A 22,048-nucleotide genomic window follows, 5' to 3' on the forward strand; every position below is an offset into this window, starting at 1 on the left:
AACGACAACAAAATGGCTGTTATCAAAATCAAAATGGCTGCTATCAAAAACAAAATGGTGGCTATCAAAAATCAAAATGGCGCAGTCAAAAATCAAAATGGCGGCTATCAAAAACAAAATGGTGGCTATCAAAAATCAAAATGGCGCAGTCAAAAAATCAAAATGGCGCAGTCAAAATCAAAAATGCGCTATCCAAAATAAAATGGCTGATGTCAGCTTTACCATTCACTATGACAAATTTAGGATGACTCAGTGGATATAACGACTGGGCGTTGCCCCACAATCGATATACAATCAACTATAAATGACAGGAATTTTCCCTCTGTCTACACTTTAACCTCCGCTGGCCTGTGTTACTACACAGAGCAGGCGGGTAAAATACATATAATTTTGGAATAAAATATCTATTGAGTCGTCCTAAACTTGGTTAGGTGTGGCTTGCACATGCTGCGGCAAAGTATCAAAATATCTAGAGGAGGTAGCTTGAAAGGTCTAGTTTTTTATCCAAGACTGAGTTAAACAGCCAGTTATCAATGAACATATGGTAGAACTTAGGTGAGTTGTTTCCAACTTGCAACTTTGGAAAAGCTCACCCCTTTTTAAAATATCAACCAATGAAATTCAATCAATACATCATATGTTCAGATATTCTGCGCTGTAATAAGCCGTCTAACTAACAAGAAAATCAGAACTGGGTTCAAGTATAGTCACCAAGATGGCCTCTGGGCGTGTTCCTCTTAGGCGTGGCTGTGTTCAGATGGCATGAATCCTCTATGTCCTGGTCTGCTCAGATCTCTTGATGGTCTGATCCTCCCTCATTGAATGACCCCTCTCATCTTATTCCCCTCACTCCCTATGGTCCTGCCCAGGAGATTAAATCTTCTAGCCTATCACTGGGCAGTGGGAGTTTTCAATGGGAGCTTTCTGTGACTAATCTTTAACCCAAGTGTAATACTGGCTTTCACCCTTTGTAGGTGCTGTTGGCTAACTAATCACAGACTTACTGGGATATTTGGCAAACTAAAAACAAAAATCATGTTTTATTATAACCCAACAGTGAATAAATGAATGTTATAATTCCTCTATGGATAGCTGACCTTGCTGGAATCACTGGTTATTATTCAGGATACAGTGACCTTTTCTACCATGTTTCGGATAGATTGGATTTGATCTAAAATCATAGTGACATATTGAAAACCACCATGGACCTCTCCTTTATAACATATTGTGCTTGTTAGCAGAGTTTTATATCTCTAACATCATTGTTTAACATACAACACTGGTAAACATATAGCATCTCTATATCATCCTGGATATATTCATTCAGGGAATCTTTATATTAACACGTATACATTTTCAATAACATTTTCATATTGTTACTGGTTTGCCCAGCTATAAGAAAAATAAAGGTATTTCCTAAGCCTTGTGTTTGTGTCTGGACTTTGGAAACACAAATATTGCATAGAAGCCTTGCATGGGTTTTGGTTTCACATTCAATGTAGCCAGGTTTGAGCCATTGTATACAGATATTAGTCCATTTTTAAACACACTATTGTCACTCAGACTCCTCTTGTTTGCTATCTTGTCAAGTGTTTTGACCTAAAACAAAGAATGGTCTGATATCATTGTTCCCAGTAAGGTGAATGGGATTACCCATTGCAAATAGCACATCAGCTGACTGCCTGTTGTTCAACATCTGACCTTCCTTTAGAGACACATACAAGTCAGCCTTGCATGGCAATATTACATCGCCATATTAAAATATGCTCTGCCTTTCTCAATGATCAATGTATATGTTAACCTATAATCACCCTACATTAAGAAGTCTTTGTCTTCTGTAACCTAAGGAAAGGAAATTATTAGGCTTATTTGTATTTGATCATACATAGTTCAGCTTATTGGGCAAAACGATATTCCGTCATATAGAAATCTCGACAGGCATAGTGTTAGCAGGAAGTCTGGCATAGTGTTAGCAGGAAGTCTGCATAGTGTAAGCAGGAAGTCTGGCATAGTGTGAGCTGGAAGTCGTGCATAGTGTGAGCAGGATGTCTGGCATAGTGTAAGCAGGAAGTCTGGCACAGTGTGAGCAGGAAGTCGTGCATAGTGTAAGCAGGTAGTCTGGTATAGTGTAAGCAGGAAGTATTGTATAGTGTAAGCAGGATGTCTGCTCTATTGTGAGCAGGAAGTCTGGCATAGTGTGAGCAGGAAGTCTGGCATAGTGTGAGCAGGAAGTCTGGCATAGTGTGAGCAGGAAGTCTGGCATAGTGTGAGCAGGAAGTCTGGCATAGTGTGAGCAGGAAGTCTGGCATAGTGTGAGCAGGAAGTCTGGCATAGTGTGAGCAGGAAGTCTGGCATAGTGTGAGCAGGAAGTCTGGCATAGTGTAAGCAGGAAGTCTGGCATAGTGTAAGCAGGAAGTCTGGCATAGTGTAAGCAGGAAGTCTGGCATAGTGTAAGCAGGAAGTCTGGCATAGTGTAAGCAGGTAGTTGGTATAGTGTAAGCAGGTAGTTGGTATAGTGTAAGCAGGAAGTCTGGCGTAGTGTAAGCAGGAAGTCTGGCGTAGTGTAAGCAGGAAGTCTGGTGTAGTGTAAGCAGGAAGTCTGGTATAGTGTAAGCAGGAAGTCTGGCATAGTGTAAGCAGGAAGTCTGGCATAGTGTAAGCAGGTTGCCTGGTATAGTGTAAGCAGGAAGTCTGGTATAGTGTTAGCAGGAAGTCTGGTATAGTGTAAGCAGGATGTCTGGTATAGTGTGAGCCAGGAAGTCTGGCATAGTGTGAGCCAGGAAGTCTGGCATAGTGTGAGCAGGAAGTCATGCATAGTGTGAGCAGGAAGTCTGGTATAGTGTAAGCAGGAAGTCTGGCATAGTGTAAGCAGGAAGTCTGGCATAGTGTTAGCAGGAAGTCTGGTATAGTGTGAGCAGGAAGTCGTGCATAGTGTGAGCAGGAAGTCTGCCATAGTGTGAGCAGGAAGTCGTGCATAGTGTGAGCAGGAAGTCTGGCATAGTGTGTGCAGGAAGTCTGGCATAGTGTTAGCAGGAAGTCTGGCATAGTGTAAGCAGGAAGTCTGGCATAGTGTAAGCAGGAAGTCTGGCATAGTGTGAGCCAGGAAGTCTGGTATAGTGTAAGCAGGATGTCTGGCATAGTGTTAGCAGGAAGTCGTGCATAGTGTGAGCAGGAAGTCGTGCATAGTGTGAGCAGGAAGTCTGGTATAGTGTTAGCAGGAAGTCTGGTATAGTGTTAGCAGGAAGTCTGGTATAGTGTGCGCAGGATGTCTGGCATAGTGTAAGCAGGAAGTCTGGTATAGTGTAAGCAGGATGTCTGGCATAGTGTAAGCAGGAAGTCGTGCATAGTGTGAGCAGGATGTCTGGCATAGTGTAAGCAGGAAGTCTGGCATAGTGTGAGCAGGAAGTCGTGCATAGTGTAAGCAGGTAGTCTGGTATAGTGTAAGCAGGAAGTCTGGCATAGTGTAAGCAGGAAGTCTGGCATAGTGTAAGCAGGAAGTCTGGCACAGTGTAAGCAGGAAGTCTGGCACAGTGTAAGCAGGAAGTCTGGCATAGTGTAAGCAGGAAGTCTGGCATAGTGTAAGCAGGAAGTCTGGCATAGTGTAAGCAGGATCTGGTATAGTGTAAGCAGGAAGTCTGGCATAGTGTAAGCAGGAAGTCTGGTATAGTGTAAGCAGGAAGTCTGGTATAGTGTAAGCAGGAAGTCTGGTATAGTGTAAGCAGGAAGTCTGGCATAGTGTTAGCAGGAAGTCTGGCATAGTGTAAGCAGGAAGTCTGGCATAGTGTGAGCAGGAAGTCTGGCATAGTGTGAGCAGGAAGTCTGGCATAGTGTAAGTTGGAAGTCTGCCATAGTGTTAGCAGGAAGTCATGCATAGTGTGAGCAGGAAGTCTGGTATAGTGTAAGCAGGAAGTCTGGCATAGTGTAAGCAGGAAGTCTGGCATAGTGTTAGCAGGAAGTCTGGTATAGTGTGAGCAGGAAGTCGTGCATAGTGTGAGCAGGAAGTCTGCCATAGTGTGAGCAGGAAGTCGTGCATAGTGTGAGCAGGAAGTCTGGCATAGTGTGTGCAGGAAGTCTGGCATAGTGTTAGCAGGAAGTCTGGCATAGTGTAAGCAGGAAGTCTGGCATAGTGTAAGCAGGAAGTCTGGCATAGTGTGAGCCAGGAAGTCTGGCATAGTGTAAGCAGGAAGTCTGGCATAGTGTAAGCAGGAAGTCTGGCACAGTGTAAGCAGGAAGTCTGGCACAGTGTAAGCAGGAAGTCTGGCATAGTGTAAGCAGGAAGTCTGGCATAGTGTAAGCAGGAAGTCTGGCATAGTGTAAGCAGGAAGTCTGGTATAGTGTAAGCAGGAAGTCTGGTATAGTGTAAGCAGGAAGTCTGGTATAGTGTAAGCAGGAAGTCTGGCATAGTGTTAGCAGGAAGTCTGGCATAGTGTAAGCAGGAAGTCTGGCATAGTGTAAGCAGGAAGTCTGGCATAGTGTGAGCCAGGAAGTCTGGTATAGTGTAAGCAGGATGTCTGGCATAGTGTTAGCAGGAAGTCGTGCATAGTGTGAGCAGGAAGTCGTGCATAGTGTGAGCAGGAAGTCTGGTATAGTGTTAGCAGGAAGTCTGGTATAGTGTTAGCAGGAAGTCTGGTATAGTGTGCGCAGGATGTCTGGCATAGTGTAAGCAGGAAGTCTGGTATAGTGTAAGCAGGATGTCTGGCATAGTGTAAGCAGGAAGTCGTGCATAGTGTGAGCAGGATGTCTGGCATAGTGTAAGCAGGAAGTCTGGCATAGTGTGAGCAGGAAGTCGTGCATAGTGTAAGCAGGTAGTCTGGTATAGTGTAAGCAGGAAGTCTGGCATAGTGTAAGCAGGAAGTCTGGCATAGTGTAAGCAGGAAGTCTGGCACAGTGTAAGCAGGAAGTCTGGCATGGTGTAAGCAGGAAGTCTGGCATAGTGTAAGCAGGAAGTCTGGCATAGTGTAAGCAGGAAGTCTGGCATAGTGTAAGCAGCATCTGGTATAGTGTAAGCAGGAAGTCTGGCATAGTGTAAGCAGGAAGTCTGGTATAGTGTAAGCAGGAAGTCTGGTATAGTGTAAGCAGGAAGTCTGGTATAGTGTAAGCAGGAAGTCTGGCATAGTGTAAGCAGGAAGTCGTGCATAGTGTGAGTAGGAAGTCGTGCATAGTGTGAGCAGGTAGTCTGGTATAGTGTAAGCAGGAAGTCTGGCATAGTGTTAGCAGGAAGTCTGGCATAGTGTGAGCAGGAAGTCTGGCATAGTGTGAGCAGGAAGTCTGGCACAGTGTGAGCAGGAAGTCTGGCACAGTGTGAGCAGGAAGTCTGGCACAGTGTGAGCAGGAAGTCTGGCACAGTGTGAGCAGGAAGTCTGGCATAGTGTGAGCAGGAAGTCTGGCCTAGTGTGAGCAGGAAGTCTGGCATAGTGTTAGCAGGAAGTCTGCATAGTGTAAGCAGGAAGTCTGGCATAGTGTGAGCAGGAAGTCGTGCATAGTGTGAGCAGGATGTCTGGCATAGTGTGAGCAGGAAGTCTGGCATAGTGTGAGCAGGAAGTTGTGCATAGTGTAAGCAGGTAGTCTGGCATAGTGTAAGCAGGAAGTCTGGCATAGTGTTAGCAGGAAGTCTGGTATAGTGTAAGCAGGTAGTCTGGCATAGTGTTAGCAGGAAGTCTGGCATAGTGTTAGCAGGAAGTCTGGCATAGTGTGAGCAGGAAGTCTGGTATAGTGTGAGCAGGAAGTCTGGGATAGTGTTAGCAGGAAGTCGTGCATAGTGTTAGCAGGAAGTCTGGCATAGTGTTAGCAGGAAGTCTGGTATAGTGTAAGCAGGAAGTCTGGTATAGTGTTAGCAGGAAGTCTGGTATAGTGTTAGCAGGAAGTCTGATATAGTGTAAGCAGGAAGTCTGGCATAGTGTAAGCAGGAAGTCTGGCATAGTGTAAGCAGGAAGTCTGGCATAGTGTAAGCAGGAAGTCTGGCATAGTGTTAGCAGGAAGTCTGGCATAGTGTGAGCAGGAAATCTGGCATAGTGTTAGCAGGAAGTCTGCATAGTGTAAGCAGGAAGTCTGGGATAGTGTGAGCAGGAAGTCGTGCATAGTGTGAGCAGGATGTCTGGCATAGTGTAAGCAGGAAGTCTGGCATAGTGTGAGCAGGAAGTCGTGCATAGTGTAAGCAGGTAGTCTGGTATAGTGTAAGCAGGAAGTCTGGCATAGTGTAAGCAGGAAGTATGGTATAGTGTAAGCAGGTAGTCTGGCATAGTGTTAGCAGGAAGTCTGGCATAGTGTTAGCAGGAAGTCTGGCATAGTGTTTGCAGGATGTCTGGCATAGTGTGAGCAGGAAGTCTGGGATAGTGTTAGCAGGAAGTCTGGTATAGTGTTAGCAGGAAGTCTGGTATAGTGTAAGCAGGAAGTCTGGCATAGTGTTAGCAGGAAGTCTGGCATAGTCTTAGCAGGAAGTCTGGCATAGTGTTAGCAGGAAGTCTGGCATAGTGTAAGCAGGAAGTCTGGCATAGTGTAAGCAGGAAGTCTGGCATAGTGTGAGCAGGAAGTCTGGCATAGTGTGAGCAGGAAGTCTGGCACAGTGTGAGCAGGAAGTCTGGCACAGTGTGAGCAGGAAGTCTTGTATAGTGTGAGCAGGAAGTCTGGCATAGTGTGAGCAGGAAGTCTGGCATAGTGTTAGCAGGAAGTCTGCATAGTGTAAGCAGGAAGTCTGGCATAGTGTGAGCAGGAAGTCGTGCATAGTGTGAGCAGGATGTCTGGCATAGTGTAAGCAGGAAGTCTGGCATAGTGTGAGCAGGAAGTCGTGCATAGTGTAAGCAGGTAGTCTGGCATAGTGTTAGCAGGAAGTCTGGCATAGTGTGAGCAGGAAGTCTGGTATAGTGTGAGCAGGAAGTCTGGGATAGTGTTAGCAGGAAGTCGTGCATAGTGTTAGCAGGAAGTCTGGCATAGTGTTAGCAGGAAGTCTGGTATAGTGTAAGCAGGAAGTCTGGTATAGTGTTAGCAGGAAGTCTGGTATAGTGTTAGCAGGAAGTCTGATATAGTGTAAGCAGGAAGTCTGGCATAGTGTAAGCAGGAAGTCTGGCATAGTGTAAGCAGGAAGTCTGGCATAGTGTAAGCAGGAAGTCTGGCATAGTGTTAGCAGGAAGTCTGGCATAGTGTGAGCAGGAAATCTGGCATAGTGTTAGCAGGAAGTCTGCATAGTGTAAGCAGGAAGTCTGGGATAGTGTGAGCAGGAAGTCGTGCATAGTGTGAGCAGGATGTCTGGCATAGTGTAAGCAGGAAGTCTGGCATAGTGTGAGCAGGAAGTCGTGCATAGTGTAAGCAGGTAGTCTGGTATAGTGTAAGCAGGAAGTCTGGCATAGTGTAAGCAGGAAGTATGGTATAGTGTAAGCAGGTAGTCTGGCATAGTGTTAGCAGGAAGTCTGGCATAGTGTTAGCAGGAAGTCTGGCATAGTGTTTGCAGGATGTCTGGCATAGTGTGAGCAGGAAGTCTGGGATAGTGTTAGCAGGAAGTCTGGTATAGTGTTAGCAGGAAGTCTGGTATAGTGTAAGCAGGAAGTCTGGCATAGTGTTAGCAGGAAGTCTGGCATAGTCTTAGCAGGAAGTCTGGCATAGTGTTAGCAGGAAGTCTGGCATAGTGTAAGCAGGAAGTCTGGCATAGTGTAAGCAGGAAGTCTGGCATAGTGTGAGCAGGAAGTCTGGCATAGTGTGAGCAGGAAGTCTGGCACAGTGTGAGCAGGAAGTCTGGCACAGTGTGAGCAGGAAGTCTTGTATAGTGTGAGCAGGAAGTCTGGCATAGTGTGAGCAGGAAGTCTGGCATAGTGTTAGCAGGAAGTCTGCATAGTGTAAGCAGGAAGTCTGGCATAGTGTGAGCAGGAAGTCGTGCATAGTGTGAGCAGGATGTCTGGCATAGTGTAAGCAGGAAGTCTGGCATAGTGTGAGCAGGAAGTCGTGCATAGTGTAAGCAGGTAGTCTGGCATAGTGTAAGCAGGAAGTCTGGCATAGTGTTAGCAGGAAGTCTGGCATAGTGTTAGCAGGAAGTCTGGCATAGTGTTAGCAGGAAGTCTGGCATAGTGTGAGCAGGAAGTCTGGTATAGTGTAAGCAGGTAGTCTGGCATAGTGTTAGCAGGAAGTCTGGCATAGTGTTAGCAGGAAGTCTGGCATAGTGTTAGCAGGAAGTCTGGCATAGTGTGAGCAGGAAGTCTGGGATAGTGTTAGCAGGAAGTCTGGCATAGTGTTAGCAGGAAGTCTGGCATAGTGTTAGCAGGAAGTCTGGCATAGTGTCAGCAGGAAGTCTGGTATAGTGTAAGCAGGAAGTCTGGTATAGTGTTAGCAGGAAGTCTGGTATAGTGTAAGCAGGAAGACTGGCATAGTGTAAGCAGGAAGTCTGGCATAGTGTAAGCAGGAAGTCTGGTATAGTGTAAGCAGGAAGTCTGGCATAGTGTAAGCAGGATCTGGTATAGTGTAAGCAGGAAGTCTGGCATAGTGTAAGCAGGAAGTCTGGCATAGTGTAAGCAGGAAGTCTGGCATAGTGTAAGCAGGAAGTCTGGCATAGTGTAAGCAGGATCTGGTATAGTGTAAGCAGGATGTCTGCATAGTGTAAGCAGGAAGTCTGGCATAGTGTAAGCAGTAAGTCGAAAACAGCAGACTTTCAATTCGTAAAGGCTGTTACCGCATGAAAAACTGACATGACCGAGCAGTGAGGAAAATTACCCACTTGGCTGTAGGTACCTCCAACACATGTCAGAAAACTGTCAAATGTCAATTCATAAATTCTTCAACAAGCGGTAAGCCAGATGATAATTGCCAACACAGTTGGTGAGGTCTTAACAAGTTACTGACAGCTCTGGTAAGGTCTTAATGCAAAGTGCAGGGAGCCATCTGTGCAGGGAGCCGTAATTACAGCTTGTAACAAAAGAGATATTGCCACACTTCTGCTGTACCGCTCAATGGGCTGCAGTAATTTACCAAACTTCAAAGGCAGCTGTGAAAATCTTTATGAATTAGCACACAAAGGTCTAAAATACCGAATACAGTATTTTCCCACCCAGATTTTTTTTTTTTTACCAAACATACTTATGAATTGAGGCCATTGTCAGACGTGACAAGATCTGCTGCATGCTTGTTCAGGGTCTATGGATAAAAATATTAGAGGCAGAGGATCAGCAGGGCTGCCAGGCAACTGGTATTGCTTAAAAGGGAATAAATATGGTAGCCTCCATATAACACCTCGGGTTCATTTTAATGCTCTTCCCAGACTTTACTGCTGAGACCCAGAAGTTCCTGAGATAATTTACTCATGCAAAGCTAAAATTGCGGGGAGGAGAGCATCAGCTACTCGAGGTTTCCAGCTCCATTTTCAGGCCAGGGAAAGATACAATTCTGATACACTTTGGGACCTACAGTGTTTCCTCTAAAGTAAGACATCCCCTGAGAATAAGCCCTAGCAGGAATTCCTAGCATGCTTGAAATATAAGACATCCCCCGAATGTAAGCCCTAGGAGCAGCCCACATGACACCAGCAAGTCACGCTCAATACAAAGCCTGGATACAGTAGCGCAGCAGTTTAATGTGAGTTTTACAGTCCTGTATATGTGTGTCAGGCAATTAGTGTTTTTGTTGGAGCCATCCCTCCTGATCTGTCGTGATGAGCATCAGCAGCACTTCACCTCTTCCCAGGACACAGCTTATCCTATCACAGCTCTTGGGAGTCTGACAGAGTTCTCTGCCTGCAAGAAATAGACTCTTAGCCACATGAGCAGCAGAATCAGTTTCTTGTAAGCGAGAGACAATGGCCTTGATTCATAAAAAGCAGTGCGATAAAAAAAAATCTTGTCGGGAAAATACCGCACTTGGTATTTTCCCGGTCTGTGTGCTAATTCATAAAGATTTCCCCAGCTGCCCTTGGAGTTCGGTAAATTACCGCAGCCCATTGAGCGGTAGAGTAGAGCAGTGTCCCGATTCCCTCTTTGCCCTGCAGAAATGAATCACACAGACGGCTCTCTCCACTGATGACTCAGACAGATGAGTCACACAGTCTTTCCCTGCCTGCTCAAATGACTCACACAGACGGCTCTCTGGCTCTCTCCACTGATGATTCAGACAGATGAGTCACACAGTCTTTCCCTGCCTGCTCATTTGACTCACACAGAGGGCTCTCTGGCTCTCTCCACTGATGACTCACAGACTTCGGCTCTGTGCACTTTGCATTCATCAGAGCTGTCTGTAACTATTATTATTGCCTCACTAGAGGTGTCGGTAACTACCGCCAGGCTTACTGCTTGTTGCAGGCTTTATGAACTGACATTTGCTGACAAGTGTTGGAGGCAACTACAGCCAAGTCGGTAATTTATCTCCCTGGTCGGTAATATCAGCTTTTCATGCGGTAACAGCCTTTATGAATTGACACTTTGCTAAGTGGTCGGGAAAGTCTGCTGCTTTCAGCATTACCGCATGCAGTAATGCTTTATGAATTGAGGCCAATATCTGCAAACCACAGGCTCTGTGTATGCTGCTTGTGTTTCAGCATGGCATGCAGTATATACATTTTGTATAGGAAAACTACCAGTGTTTCCCCAAAAATAAGACATCCCCTGAAAATAAGCCCTAGCACATCTTTTGGAGCAAAAAAGATTAATATAAGACACTGTCTTATTTTCAGGGAAACACAGGTAGTATCATGGTTATTTTTTTTTTCGTTCAAAGCTTTGTCCATCTGTTCTGTAAGTTTAAACCCCTCTGAAAGTGAAAACTAGTCAGAGGCATCAGTGTGTTATGGTAACACATTACCAGGTACAGGGAAGCATACTTTCCATTGCCTGTATGCTTTACTGTACCTACTGTATGCAACAATAATGTTACCACCAGGTGTTTTTTGCGTTATGCGACATTCACAACGCAATATCCAACTGAATATAGCCGCAATCTGACAAGCCAGAGCTCTGTAGAAAGTTGGGCTACAAACATCTGCCCCAACAGCAAATGTTTTGCCAACTAAAGTGAACTGTAATACGGTAGCTAAAAGAAAGGTTACAGCTGAAGCCATCTTCCACCCTTCTACTGTGCCCTCTGCCCTTCTTCTGGTTTCACTTGTGAAGTCTAGTCTATACCCCTTCACTTGAGTCTTCATTCCTATAACCACTTCCAGACCAGGGTCATTGAAATCTATGCCCTAGTTGGCACCCAGCCCACTTATTCCTGCCAGGGTGTAGATTTTAATGACCACACCACATGGACCCACCACCACCAGCCACTCGCTCTGGCATAGATATGATGGCAGAGCTCTGTGAGGAGCTCATTTCATTGACTCCAGACCCTGTGAGCCGATCTCACTGCGGCCAAACTACCAAATGCTCTTGGTGCCCTTTACCTCTGTCCATATAATGCACTGACTTGCTGCAGGTGATACTAGCATCTGGAGTCACAATTCAACACTTCACACAAAGACACCTGGTATGGAAAGAACTATCCTTTTTGGATAGATTTTTCCCTACTTTCGGGGCACTAGTCCAATTTCAATAAGGTTTATGGTTGCTTCTGAGAAAGAGACTTCCGATTATGAAAACAGATCACAACCCAGCATCACCCTTCAAACAATGCTGCTACATTTCTAGCTTGTAGGAACTTCTGTCAAAGTAAGTTTGGCTTCCTCACTTATTCTACAGCCCTACCTAGTGTGTGTCTGTCCACCTTCCCTTAGGCCAGTGTTTCTCAACATTTTATTGGCCTGTAGCCCTTTGCACATCCTGTACTCACAAAGTACCCTCTAGTGTAGTAGACATTATCACAAGTACCCCTTGCCAAATATATATTTAATTGAAGTACATGATAATTGGTTCTAAACAATCGCCAAACATTTAACATTGCTTTTAATTAGCTACAACACTAGTTTGGTGTTTACATTTAGAGTTTTAGAAAAATGATAACATTTGTTATTCTTGGTTAAGTATATGAAGCCCGAGTACCCCCTGGAACCTGCAGAAGTACCCCCAGGGGTAGGCGTACCACACGTTGAGACCCTAGGCCTTAGATTGTAAGCCTTTGGTAGAGTCCTCTCTTCCATAGTGTATTTTACATGAGTTTGTTCCCATCATTGAGCTCCATTACTATGACCACCTTACACTTTTATTTCTGGGCCTACCTAACCAGCCCAAAATTGCACAATTGTGTATTTTGTACCATTTCCCTTGTACAGCTTTGTCCTATGTTGTATAACCTTGTTATGCATCATCCATAATCATTGTATGTATTGTCCAGCGCTGCGTAATATGGTGCTTTATAATTACTATATTCAGTGTTCTCCCCAGGCCCTTTTAGCCAGGTGCTTCACCCGGCTAGTTTTGGTGAGCACCCGGCTGTCATCGGCTCCTGTAAGCAGAATTGTGCAGAGAAGCACCGCCATGGCATTCTCTCATCTCGCCCCACCCGGCTACTTTCTCATGCCACCCGGCAGGAAACCTTTTCTGGGGAGAACACTGTATTAAACATTATCTGAGTAGTCAGCTGGGAGAAACACTTGCCCTCCCCTCCATCTAAAACTGAAAAACCAAATGACATGTTTGTGTCCCCCTCTTCCACATAATACATGAAATCAAATAATCATAGCCAAGAAACTAAAGTTTTCAAGCCTTTATTTAACCATTAAAATCTATATAAACATTGTGTCCAACTCTGTTTCATTCATTAATATTGTAAAACAACAAAAACTGCGCTTTTACACGTATGCAATTTATGAAATTGAATGGGAGCCACTTTAATAAAGCGCTCAGAAAGCACTAATCACTCAGCAAAGCGCTTATATAGTGTGGCTGATCCATTACTGTGTCAGTGATGCAGTAACCAAGAAGCGTAAATGAGGAATGGCAATGGGATGCAGAGGGCAGTACAAATCTGCACTAGGATAAACAGTTTACATACTGGAATATTTGCTTAGTTACACTTAAAGAGACACTGAAGCGAAAAAAAAAATGATGATATGATTTGTATGTGTAGTACAGCTAAGAAATAAAACATTAAGATCAGATACATCAGTGTAATTGTTTCCAGTACAGGAAGAGCTAAGAAACTCCAGTTGTTATCTCTATGCAAAAAAGCCATTAATCTCTACGACTAAGTTAGTCGTGGAGAGGGCTGTTATCTGACTTTTATTATCTCAACTGTAAGTGAACGGTTTTCTTTTTATCTGCTAGAGGAGAGGTCATTACTTCACAGACTGCTCTGAAAGACTCATTTTGAATGCTGAGTGTTGTGTAATCTGCACATATTAGAGAATGATGCAATGTTAGAAAAAACACTATATACCTGAAAATAAAAGTATGAGAATATTTTCTTTGCTGCTAATCTTCTAGTAATTATTCATAGTACACAACCAATTCATTATATCATATTTTTTTCGCTTCAGTGTCTTTAAACAATTTGCCTTTTTCTTTTTACATCGAGGCTGTCACCTCCCATCGTGCTTTTCAATGTGACTGCCTAGTGCTCCAACTTTCAAATAGGAGGCAGTGCTGAAACAGCTCTAAAGCAGACCTAAAAAAGTAAGGCTACTTTACCACCAAGACGTTGCGTTTTATGGGACGTTATGGTCGCATAACGTGTCCCAAACGCAACGCATGGTGGTGTTGAAGTTAGACGTCAGATTGAGCTGCGTTATGCAGCTCTCAAAGCAGCCGCTCCAGCTTAGTGATAGGAAGTCCGGATCTTTTAAAGGATTTGGATCGGATTATTGAAAAGATCTGGATCTTTGAACCGAATAATTTGAATCATTTTACTAGGGAAGCAGACTGGGTGAAATGACTAGCAGGACAGGACTTTCCCTGCACTGTACATTCTGTATGTTCCGGTTTCTTCCAGACAGACATCCATTGTGAACCGAATCTTTCATTGTGATGATCCGGATGAATCAACTCACAAAAAAGATCCGGATCAAGTGAACGATTCGTTCATGATCCGGACAACACTACAGTTCCACCACCAGTCTCCACAGTGCAGTGAATATTAATTAGCCATGTGGCTGGCCATGAGGAGGAGGGGAGACCTCCCCCTCCAACATTACTGAGCATGTGCAAACAGTCTAACGTGGCTTAGCCCAGTATATCGTACAGCATGCAGCACTTTGTTTAAACGTGCTGCGTTACTATGTAACGCAACGTGGGCACTGTGAACAGCACATTGATTTTACAGTGCTGTGAATTAGGCTGTGTTACAGGCTGCTGTAACGTGGGACATCCCACTGTGAAACCAGCCTAAAGTTTCACTTGCCTGGTCACACTGTGCTCACTTCCTGTCTGAGTCAGCCACTTACATACCTGATATTTAACCACTTGCCGACCGCCCACTGCAGAGGCGGCCGGCAAGTGGATCCCGCAAGGACCGCCGCATGCATAGAGGCGGCGGTCCTTGTACGGGCATGGGCGGAGCGAACGCGTCATTCGTGACACTATCCTCCGCCGGGGACTGGCTCCGCCCACCTCACGCTGTAACCTGCCGGCCGTTCGGAAGCGCCGGCGGGTTACTAACACCTGGATCGCCGCATACAAAGTGTATAATACACTTTGTAATGTATACAAAGTGTATTTTACAGGCTGCCTCCTGCCCTGGTGGTCCCAGTGTCCGAGGGACCACCAGGGCAGGCAGCAGCCACCCTAGTCTGCACCCAAGCACACTGATTTCCCCCCCCCCCCCCTGCCCCCTGATCCCCCCCTGCCCACCCCCCAGACCACTGTTTGCACCCAATCACCCATCAATCACTCCCTGTCACTATCTGTAAACGCTATTTTTTTTTAATGCCCTAAACTGCCCCCTGATCACCCCCCAGATTCTCCCCAGACCCCCCCCCCCCCCCCGTGTACTGTATGCATCTATCCACCTGACCACCTATCACCCCCTGTCACTGCCACCCATCAATCAGCCCCTAACCTGCCCCTTGCGGGCAATCTGATCACCCACACCAATAGATCGCTTGCAGATCCGACATCAGATCACCTCCCAAGTGCATTGTTTACATCTGTTCTCTACCCTAAACACCCACTAATTACCCATCAATCACCCCATGTCACTGCTACCTATCAGATTAGACCCCTATCTGCCCCTAGGGCACTCAATCACCCACCCACATCCTCAGACCCCAGCCCTGATCACCTCGCCAGTGCATTGCTTGCATCTATTCCCCCCCCCCCCCCCCTCTAATCACAACTTGAGACACCCATCAATCACCTCCTGTCACCCCCTAGCACACCTACCCATCAGATCAGGCCCTAATTTGCCCCGTGTGGGCTCCTGATCACTCAGCCAAACCCTCAGACCCCCTTCCGATTACCTCCCCAGTGCATTGATTGCATCTATTTTCCCCTCTAACCACCCCCTGAGACACCCATCAATCACCTACTGTCGCCCCCTAGCACTCCTATCCATCAGATCAGGCCCAATACAACCTGTCAGCTAAAAGGCCACCCTGCTTATGACCAGTTCCACAAAATTCACCCCCTCATAGACCACCTATCATCAAATTTGCAAAGTGTCATTTTTCACTAACTTGACAAAAAATAAAAATCTATGAACTCGCCCTACACCTAATGGAATACCTTGGGGTGTCTTTCTAAAATGGGGTCACTTGTGGGGTTCCTATACTGCCCTGGCATTTTAGGGGCCCTAAACCGTGAGGAGTAGTCTTAAAACAAAAATGACCTGTGAAATCCTAAAGGTACTCATTAGACTTTGGGCCCCTTAGCGCAGTTAGGCTGCAACAAAGTGCCACACATGTGGTATCGCCGTACTCATGAGAAGTAATCTAATGTGTTTTGGGGTGTATTTTTACACATACCCATGCTGGGTGGGAGAAATCTCTGTAAATGGACAATTTTTTTTACACACAATTGTCATTTACAGAGATATTTCTCCCACCCAGCATGGGTATGTGTAAAAAATACACCCCAAAACACATTAGATTACTTCTCCTGAGTACGGCAATGCCACATGTGTGGCACTTTGTTGCAGCCTAACTGCGCTAAGGGGCCCAAAGTCCAATGAGCACCTTTAGGCTTTACAGGGGTGCTTACAATTAGGCATCCCCCAAAATGCCAGGACAGTAGACACACCCCACAAATTACCCCATTTTGGAAAGTAGACACTTCAAGGTATTCAGAGAGGGGCATGGCGAGTCCGTGGCAGATTTCATTTTTTTATCGCAAGTTAGCAGGAATGGAAACTTTTTTGTTTCTTTTTTGTCACAAAGTGTCATTTTCCGCTAACTTGTGACAAAAAAAAAAAAATATAAAATCTATGAACTCACCATGCTTCTCAGTGAATACTTTGGGATGTCTTCTTTCCAAAATGGGGTCATTTATACTATCCTGGAATTCTAGCCCCTCATGAAACATGACAGGTGGTCAGAAAAGTCATAGATGCTTCAAAATGGGAAAATTCACTTTGCACCATAGTTTGTAAACGCTATAACTTTTACCCAAACCAATCAATATAGGCTGAATGTTTTTTTTTTTATTATTAATAACATGTTTGTCCACATTTTTCGTGCTGCATGTATACAGAAATTTTACTTTATTATTTGAAAAATGTCAGCACAGAAAGTAAAAAAAAAAAAAAATCTTTTGACAAATTTCATGTCTTTGATGAATATAATAAAAAGTAAAAAAATCGCAGCAGCAATCAAATAGCACCAAAAGAAAGCTTTATTAGTGACAAGAAAAGGAGCCAAAATTCATTTAGGTGGTAGGTTGTATGAGCGAGCAATAAACCGTGAAAGCTGCAGTGGTCTGAATGGAAAAAAAAAAAGGAACTGGTCCTTGGGGGAAGAGGGGGGGGGGGGGGTAAAGGCCATGGTCCGTAAGTGGTTAACTCTCAGGCAGATTAAAAAAAAAAAAAAAAAAAAGGACCAGCATAGTTATCTGTGTGCTAGGCACTGTAAAGGACTCAAAGTGACATAAGGTATTATGTAAAGGACAGCTGAAGTGAGGTATATGGAGGCTGCCAGTTGCCTGGTAGCCCTGCTGGTCTATTTGGCTGCAGTAGTGGGAACACCAGCAGAAACAAGCATGCAGCTGATCTTGTCAGATTTGACATCTGATTTGCTGCTTATATTGTTCAAGGAAATCAAGATGGCAGCCTTCATATACCTATAATATCAGTTGTCCTTTATGTAAGAAGTCATGGAATACCCAGCTGCTCTTCTCTTGTGGGAAGAGTGCTGCAAAACTAAGTGTGATCCCATCTAAAAATCAGTGTGTGAAGACAAACAAATCTACACCACTTCTCCACACAACCTTTGCAATTCCTAAAAAAAAAAAAAAAAGGCCACAATCGTAAATTTAAAATTCACGTAAACACAAATAAGTACGTTTCTTCCAGAATAAAAATGAGTCCTAAGTTATTTTCTCCAATGTTGCTGTCACTTAAAATAGTAGAAATCTGACATTACCAACAGGTTTTGGACTAGTCCATCTCCTTATGGAGGATTCTCAAAGTTTTGTTTAGTTTTAAAAGCAGTTTGTGACTGGCAGTTGCTCTGTCCATCTTCCAAAAGGAGTGTGCAGTGAGCAGAGAGGCTGGTCAGCATAATTGTACAAATACTTTCTGAGAATCCCCCATGAAGAGATGGACTAGTTCAAAACTTGTTGGTTGTCAGATTACTACCTACTCTAAGTGACAGCAAGACAGGAGAAAAGTAATGTATTGCTCATTTTACTCTGGCAGAAATGTACTTTGATCCTAGAAAAAGGAACAGCAGAGAAAAAAAATACAGCAGACCATATAGTAGTATTGACCTCAGATCAAATAGGCCAAACAATGTGAAAGGGGAGTGTAGAATAGGAAATGCACAGGATCAAGTGGTTTCCTCACTAGTAGAAGTTACAACTAAGCTATCCCTCTTATAACCCTCTTCTGAAGTATGTGCACTACACTCCTCAGGTAGCGTTTCTTCTTCTATAGTGTTCTTCGCCATTGTGATTATTACAGAGGTGCCCAAAGAATAAAATATCACCAAATTCATAAAATAGGGGGTACTGGAAGACTTACCTCCCCAATGATGACAAATTGCACTCGTTCACATTAAAAAGAATTTATTCTTACTCCGCAATACACCTTGCAATGCGTTTCACGGGTCTATAGCTCGCTTCCTCAGGCAACAAAATTAGGAGCAGCAAGATTTGTCAAAAAGCAGGTTTAGTGCCTCTGTCTTTTTGACAAGTATTGATGCTCCTAATTTTATGTTGCCTGAGGAAGCGGGCTATAGACCTGTGAAAGGCGTTGCAAGGTGTATTGTGGATTAAGAATAAATTATTTTTTTTAATGTGAACGAGTGCAATTTTTCATCATTGGGGAGGTAAGTCTTCCAGTACCCCCCATTTTATGAATTTGGAGATATTTTATCCATTGGGCGCCTCAGTAATCAAAATACAGCTCAGGAGAACAGACAATTCAGCAGCCGCTCATACAGATTATACAGCTCAGGAGAGCAGAGAATTCAGCAGCCGCTCATACACAGATTATACAGCTCAGGAGAGCAGACACAATTTAGCAGCCGGTCATACACAGATTATACAGCTCAGGAGAGCAGAGACAATTCAGCAGCTGCTCATACACAGATTATACAGCTCAGGAGAGCAGAGAATTCAGCAGCCGCTCATACACAGATTATACAGCTCAGGAGAGCAGACACAATTTAGCAGCCGGTCATACACAGATTATACAGCTCAGGAGAGCAGAGACAATTCAGCAGCTGCTCATACACAGATTATACAGCTCAGGAGAGCAGAGACAATTCAGCAGCCGCTCATACACAGATTATACAGATCAGGAGAGCAGAGACACAATTCAGCAGCCGGTCATACACAGATTATACAGCTCAGGAGGACACAATTCAGCAGCCGCTCATACACAGATTATACAGCTCAGGAGAGCAGACAATTCAGCAGCCGCTCATACAGATTATACAGCTCAGGAGAGCAGAGAGAATTCAGCAGCCGCTCATACACAGATTATACAGCTCAGGAGAACAGACAATTCAGCAGCCGGTCATACACAGATTATACAGCTCAGGAGAACAGAGAATTCAGCAGCTGCTCATACACAGATTATACAGCTCAGGAGAGCAGACACAATTTAGCAGCCGGTCATACACAGATTATACAGCTCAGGAGAGCAGAGACAATTCAGCAGCTGCTCATACACAGATTATACAGCTCAGGAGAGCAGAGACAATTCAGCAGCCGCTCATACACAGATTATACAGATCAGGAGAGCAGAGACACAATTCAGCAGCCGGTCATACACAGATTATACAGCTCAGGAGGACACAATTCAGCAGCCGCTCATACACAGATTATACAGCTCAGGAGAGCAGACAATTCAGCAGCCGCTCATACAGATTATACAGCTCAGGAGAGCAGAGAGAATTCAGCAGCCGCTCATACACAGATTATACAGCTCAGGAGAACAGACAATTCAGCAGCCGGTCATACACAGATTATACAGCTCAGGAGAACAGAGAATTCAGCAGCTGCTCATACACAGATTATACAGCTCAGGAGAGCAGAGAATTCAGCAGCCGCTCATACACAGATTATACAGCTCAGGAGAGCAGAGACAATTCAGCAGCTGGTCATACACAGATTATACAGCTCAGGAGAGTAGACAATTCAGCAGCCGCTCATACACAGATTATACAGCTCAGGAGAGCAGAGACAATTCAGCAGCTGGTCATACACAGATTATACAGCTCAGGAGAGCAGAGACAATTCAGCAGCTGGTCATACACAGATTATACAGCTCAGGAGAGCAGAGACAATTCAGCAGCCGGCCATACACAGATTATACAGCTCAGGAGGGCAGAGACAATTCAGCAGCCGGCCATACACAGATTATACAGCTCAGGAGAGCAGAGACAATTCAGCAGCCGCTCATACACAGATTATACAGCTCAGGAGAGCAGAGACAATTCAGCAGCCGCTCATACACAGATTATACAGCTCAGGAGAGCAGAGAGAATTCAGCAGCCGCTCATACACAGATTATACAGCTCAGGAGAGCAGAGACAATTCAGCAGCCGCTCATACACAGATTATACAGCTCAGGAGAGCAGAGAGAATTCAGCAACCGCTCATACACAGATTATACAGCTCAGGAGAACAGAGACAATTCAGCAGCCGCTCATACACAGATTATACAGCTCAGGAGAGGAGAGAATTCAGCAGCCACTCATACACAGATTATACAGCTCAGGAGGGCAGAGACAATTCAGCAGCCACTCATACACAGATTATACAGCTCAGGAGAGCAGAGACAATTATGTCAAGCTCCTCTTCAGCCTCAGCATCTAAAATCTCTTCCTCACTAGATTAAGCAATACTATCTTTTAGGTCTAACGCTTCTTCCACAGCTAGAATACATGGTGAATGAAGTTCAGTTCTGCACAGCCATATCCGTATAACCCTGTAGCCAGAAAATGGTCCCCAGGCTTCACCAGGGCAAATACACCCGAGGTAAGCAATGTTTTTTCCCAGATGGGTTTCCAACATTTTGTGTCAGTTTCATTTTAAGAATTTGATTATTCTGGAAATAGTTGCTGATTAAAGGATTTACTTGAAAGAAAATAGAAAAGCAATAAAGGAGAGAATTGGCTCTTGGGTGCATGAAAAAAAAATGTATATAAGCTTTATTACAAAATATTGATAAAAACATATATAGACTAAACAGTGAATCACAAAACCCCCCAGAAAATACTATAATTCCAATACTACCCCAAACTGGGCATAACACTTCTACTGGAACTATAAGGGGCTGCAGTCCCCAGAGGTTCTCTTATCAGATGATTAGAGGCAGTTCAATGCTATAGCTGAACAGCAAAGCCATGCGATATGCATGGAGTACTGTGCTTGCAGAAGAGTAAGCATATAGCTAGTGAACCTGTAATGATCATCCAATGGCAACTGATGGTCTCAGGTAGAACATGAAGCAAAGATCTCTAATCATGCATTTGTAGGCCACTTCTTGGACTGGTGATAGATACACCCACAATATAAAGTCATTGTTTCTGGTGAGAGAGGGCATGAGCTTCCCTTCTGATGAGGTTTTCTTCTGCAAGTCTTGTTCTCCTTAGGAAATAAGGTTGTATCATTTTCAGCAAATTCTCGGAAAGCTTTAGCCCAAGTGTTTTTCCATCTTGTGTTGCGTCTCTCTCTAGCCCTTGTAATTGGCTTTGCATACTCCATTGTAAAGGTCTTTGCAGTTCCAAGCAGCGTTCCTTGGCAGGCAAAGTCATATAAAGCCCACAACTCTTGTAAGTTGTTTTGGACGTACCAGTGAGAAGGACTCGATTTTTTGCAAAAATAGCAGCACAGGCTTGTGCCGTTTTGGAGGTTGGATTTTTTTATTTTATGAGCCTAATCCAAAATAAAATCCCATATAAAACTTTGCGCCATTATAGGAAGACACTTGCTGCCAGTTATTTAGTATCATTCTGTATGTAGATATAATTATGCCACCTTCTTTCTGTATTTTCTCTAGGTCTTTAGTCTTCTCTCAGCCCCATGGAATATTCTGAACTGCATGTCTGGAGTCCAATTTCTTATCTCCTCCACCCAATTGCTAACTAGCGTTGCTGGCATAATCAAAGGCACTGTTTTGATTTGTTTTGAATCAATCATACCAGAGAGGAAGGAAATTACTTGGATGGATTTGCCAAGCCCCATATCGGCCAAAATCCCTCCTTTTCTTCCCATCTCGGCACAAACTGTATAAAAAGGACACACCTTTTTGGTATTCATACAATTCATTAAACAACGTTCAACGTTAAGCATTCAGCATTAAACAATCCGGTTGTTCAGCATTTGACAGCTGTAAGGCTTTAAGGGGTGAAATTTGACCTTTGAGATTCTCAGTGGGGTGTATTGAGTTGGCTCTTTGAAAATATTTGATAGCTTGCGAGATGTTGCCACTCTTAGCCTCTTCTTTGGCTTTCCCCACATAACTGAAAATACAAACAAATACAATTACTATAGGCATACAAGGCAAGCTTCATGATACATCATTAAACCAGATTAGCAAATAGTAC

At 44.3% G+C, this 22,048-nt stretch overlaps 1 long non-coding RNA gene across 1 annotated transcript in view; it reads right to left on the reverse strand.

The window, feature by feature from the left end:
* Positions 1 to 20,694: 20,694 nt before the first annotated feature.
* The window catches only part of LOC137525270 (uncharacterized), a 32,883-nt gene continuing 31,529 nt past the window's right edge, over positions 20,695 to 22,048 (reverse strand). Inside the window, exon 3 of the long non-coding RNA XR_011022905.1 lies at positions 20,695 to 21,964. This is a non-coding gene — a long non-coding RNA (uncharacterized lncRNA). The remainder of the gene's footprint in view (positions 21,965 to 22,048) is intronic.

The sequence above is a fragment of the Hyperolius riggenbachi genome, chromosome 7, assembly GCF_040937935.1.
Source record: "Hyperolius riggenbachi isolate aHypRig1 chromosome 7, aHypRig1.pri, whole genome shotgun sequence".
NCBI lineage: Eukaryota > Metazoa > Chordata > Amphibia > Anura > Hyperoliidae > Hyperolius > Hyperolius riggenbachi.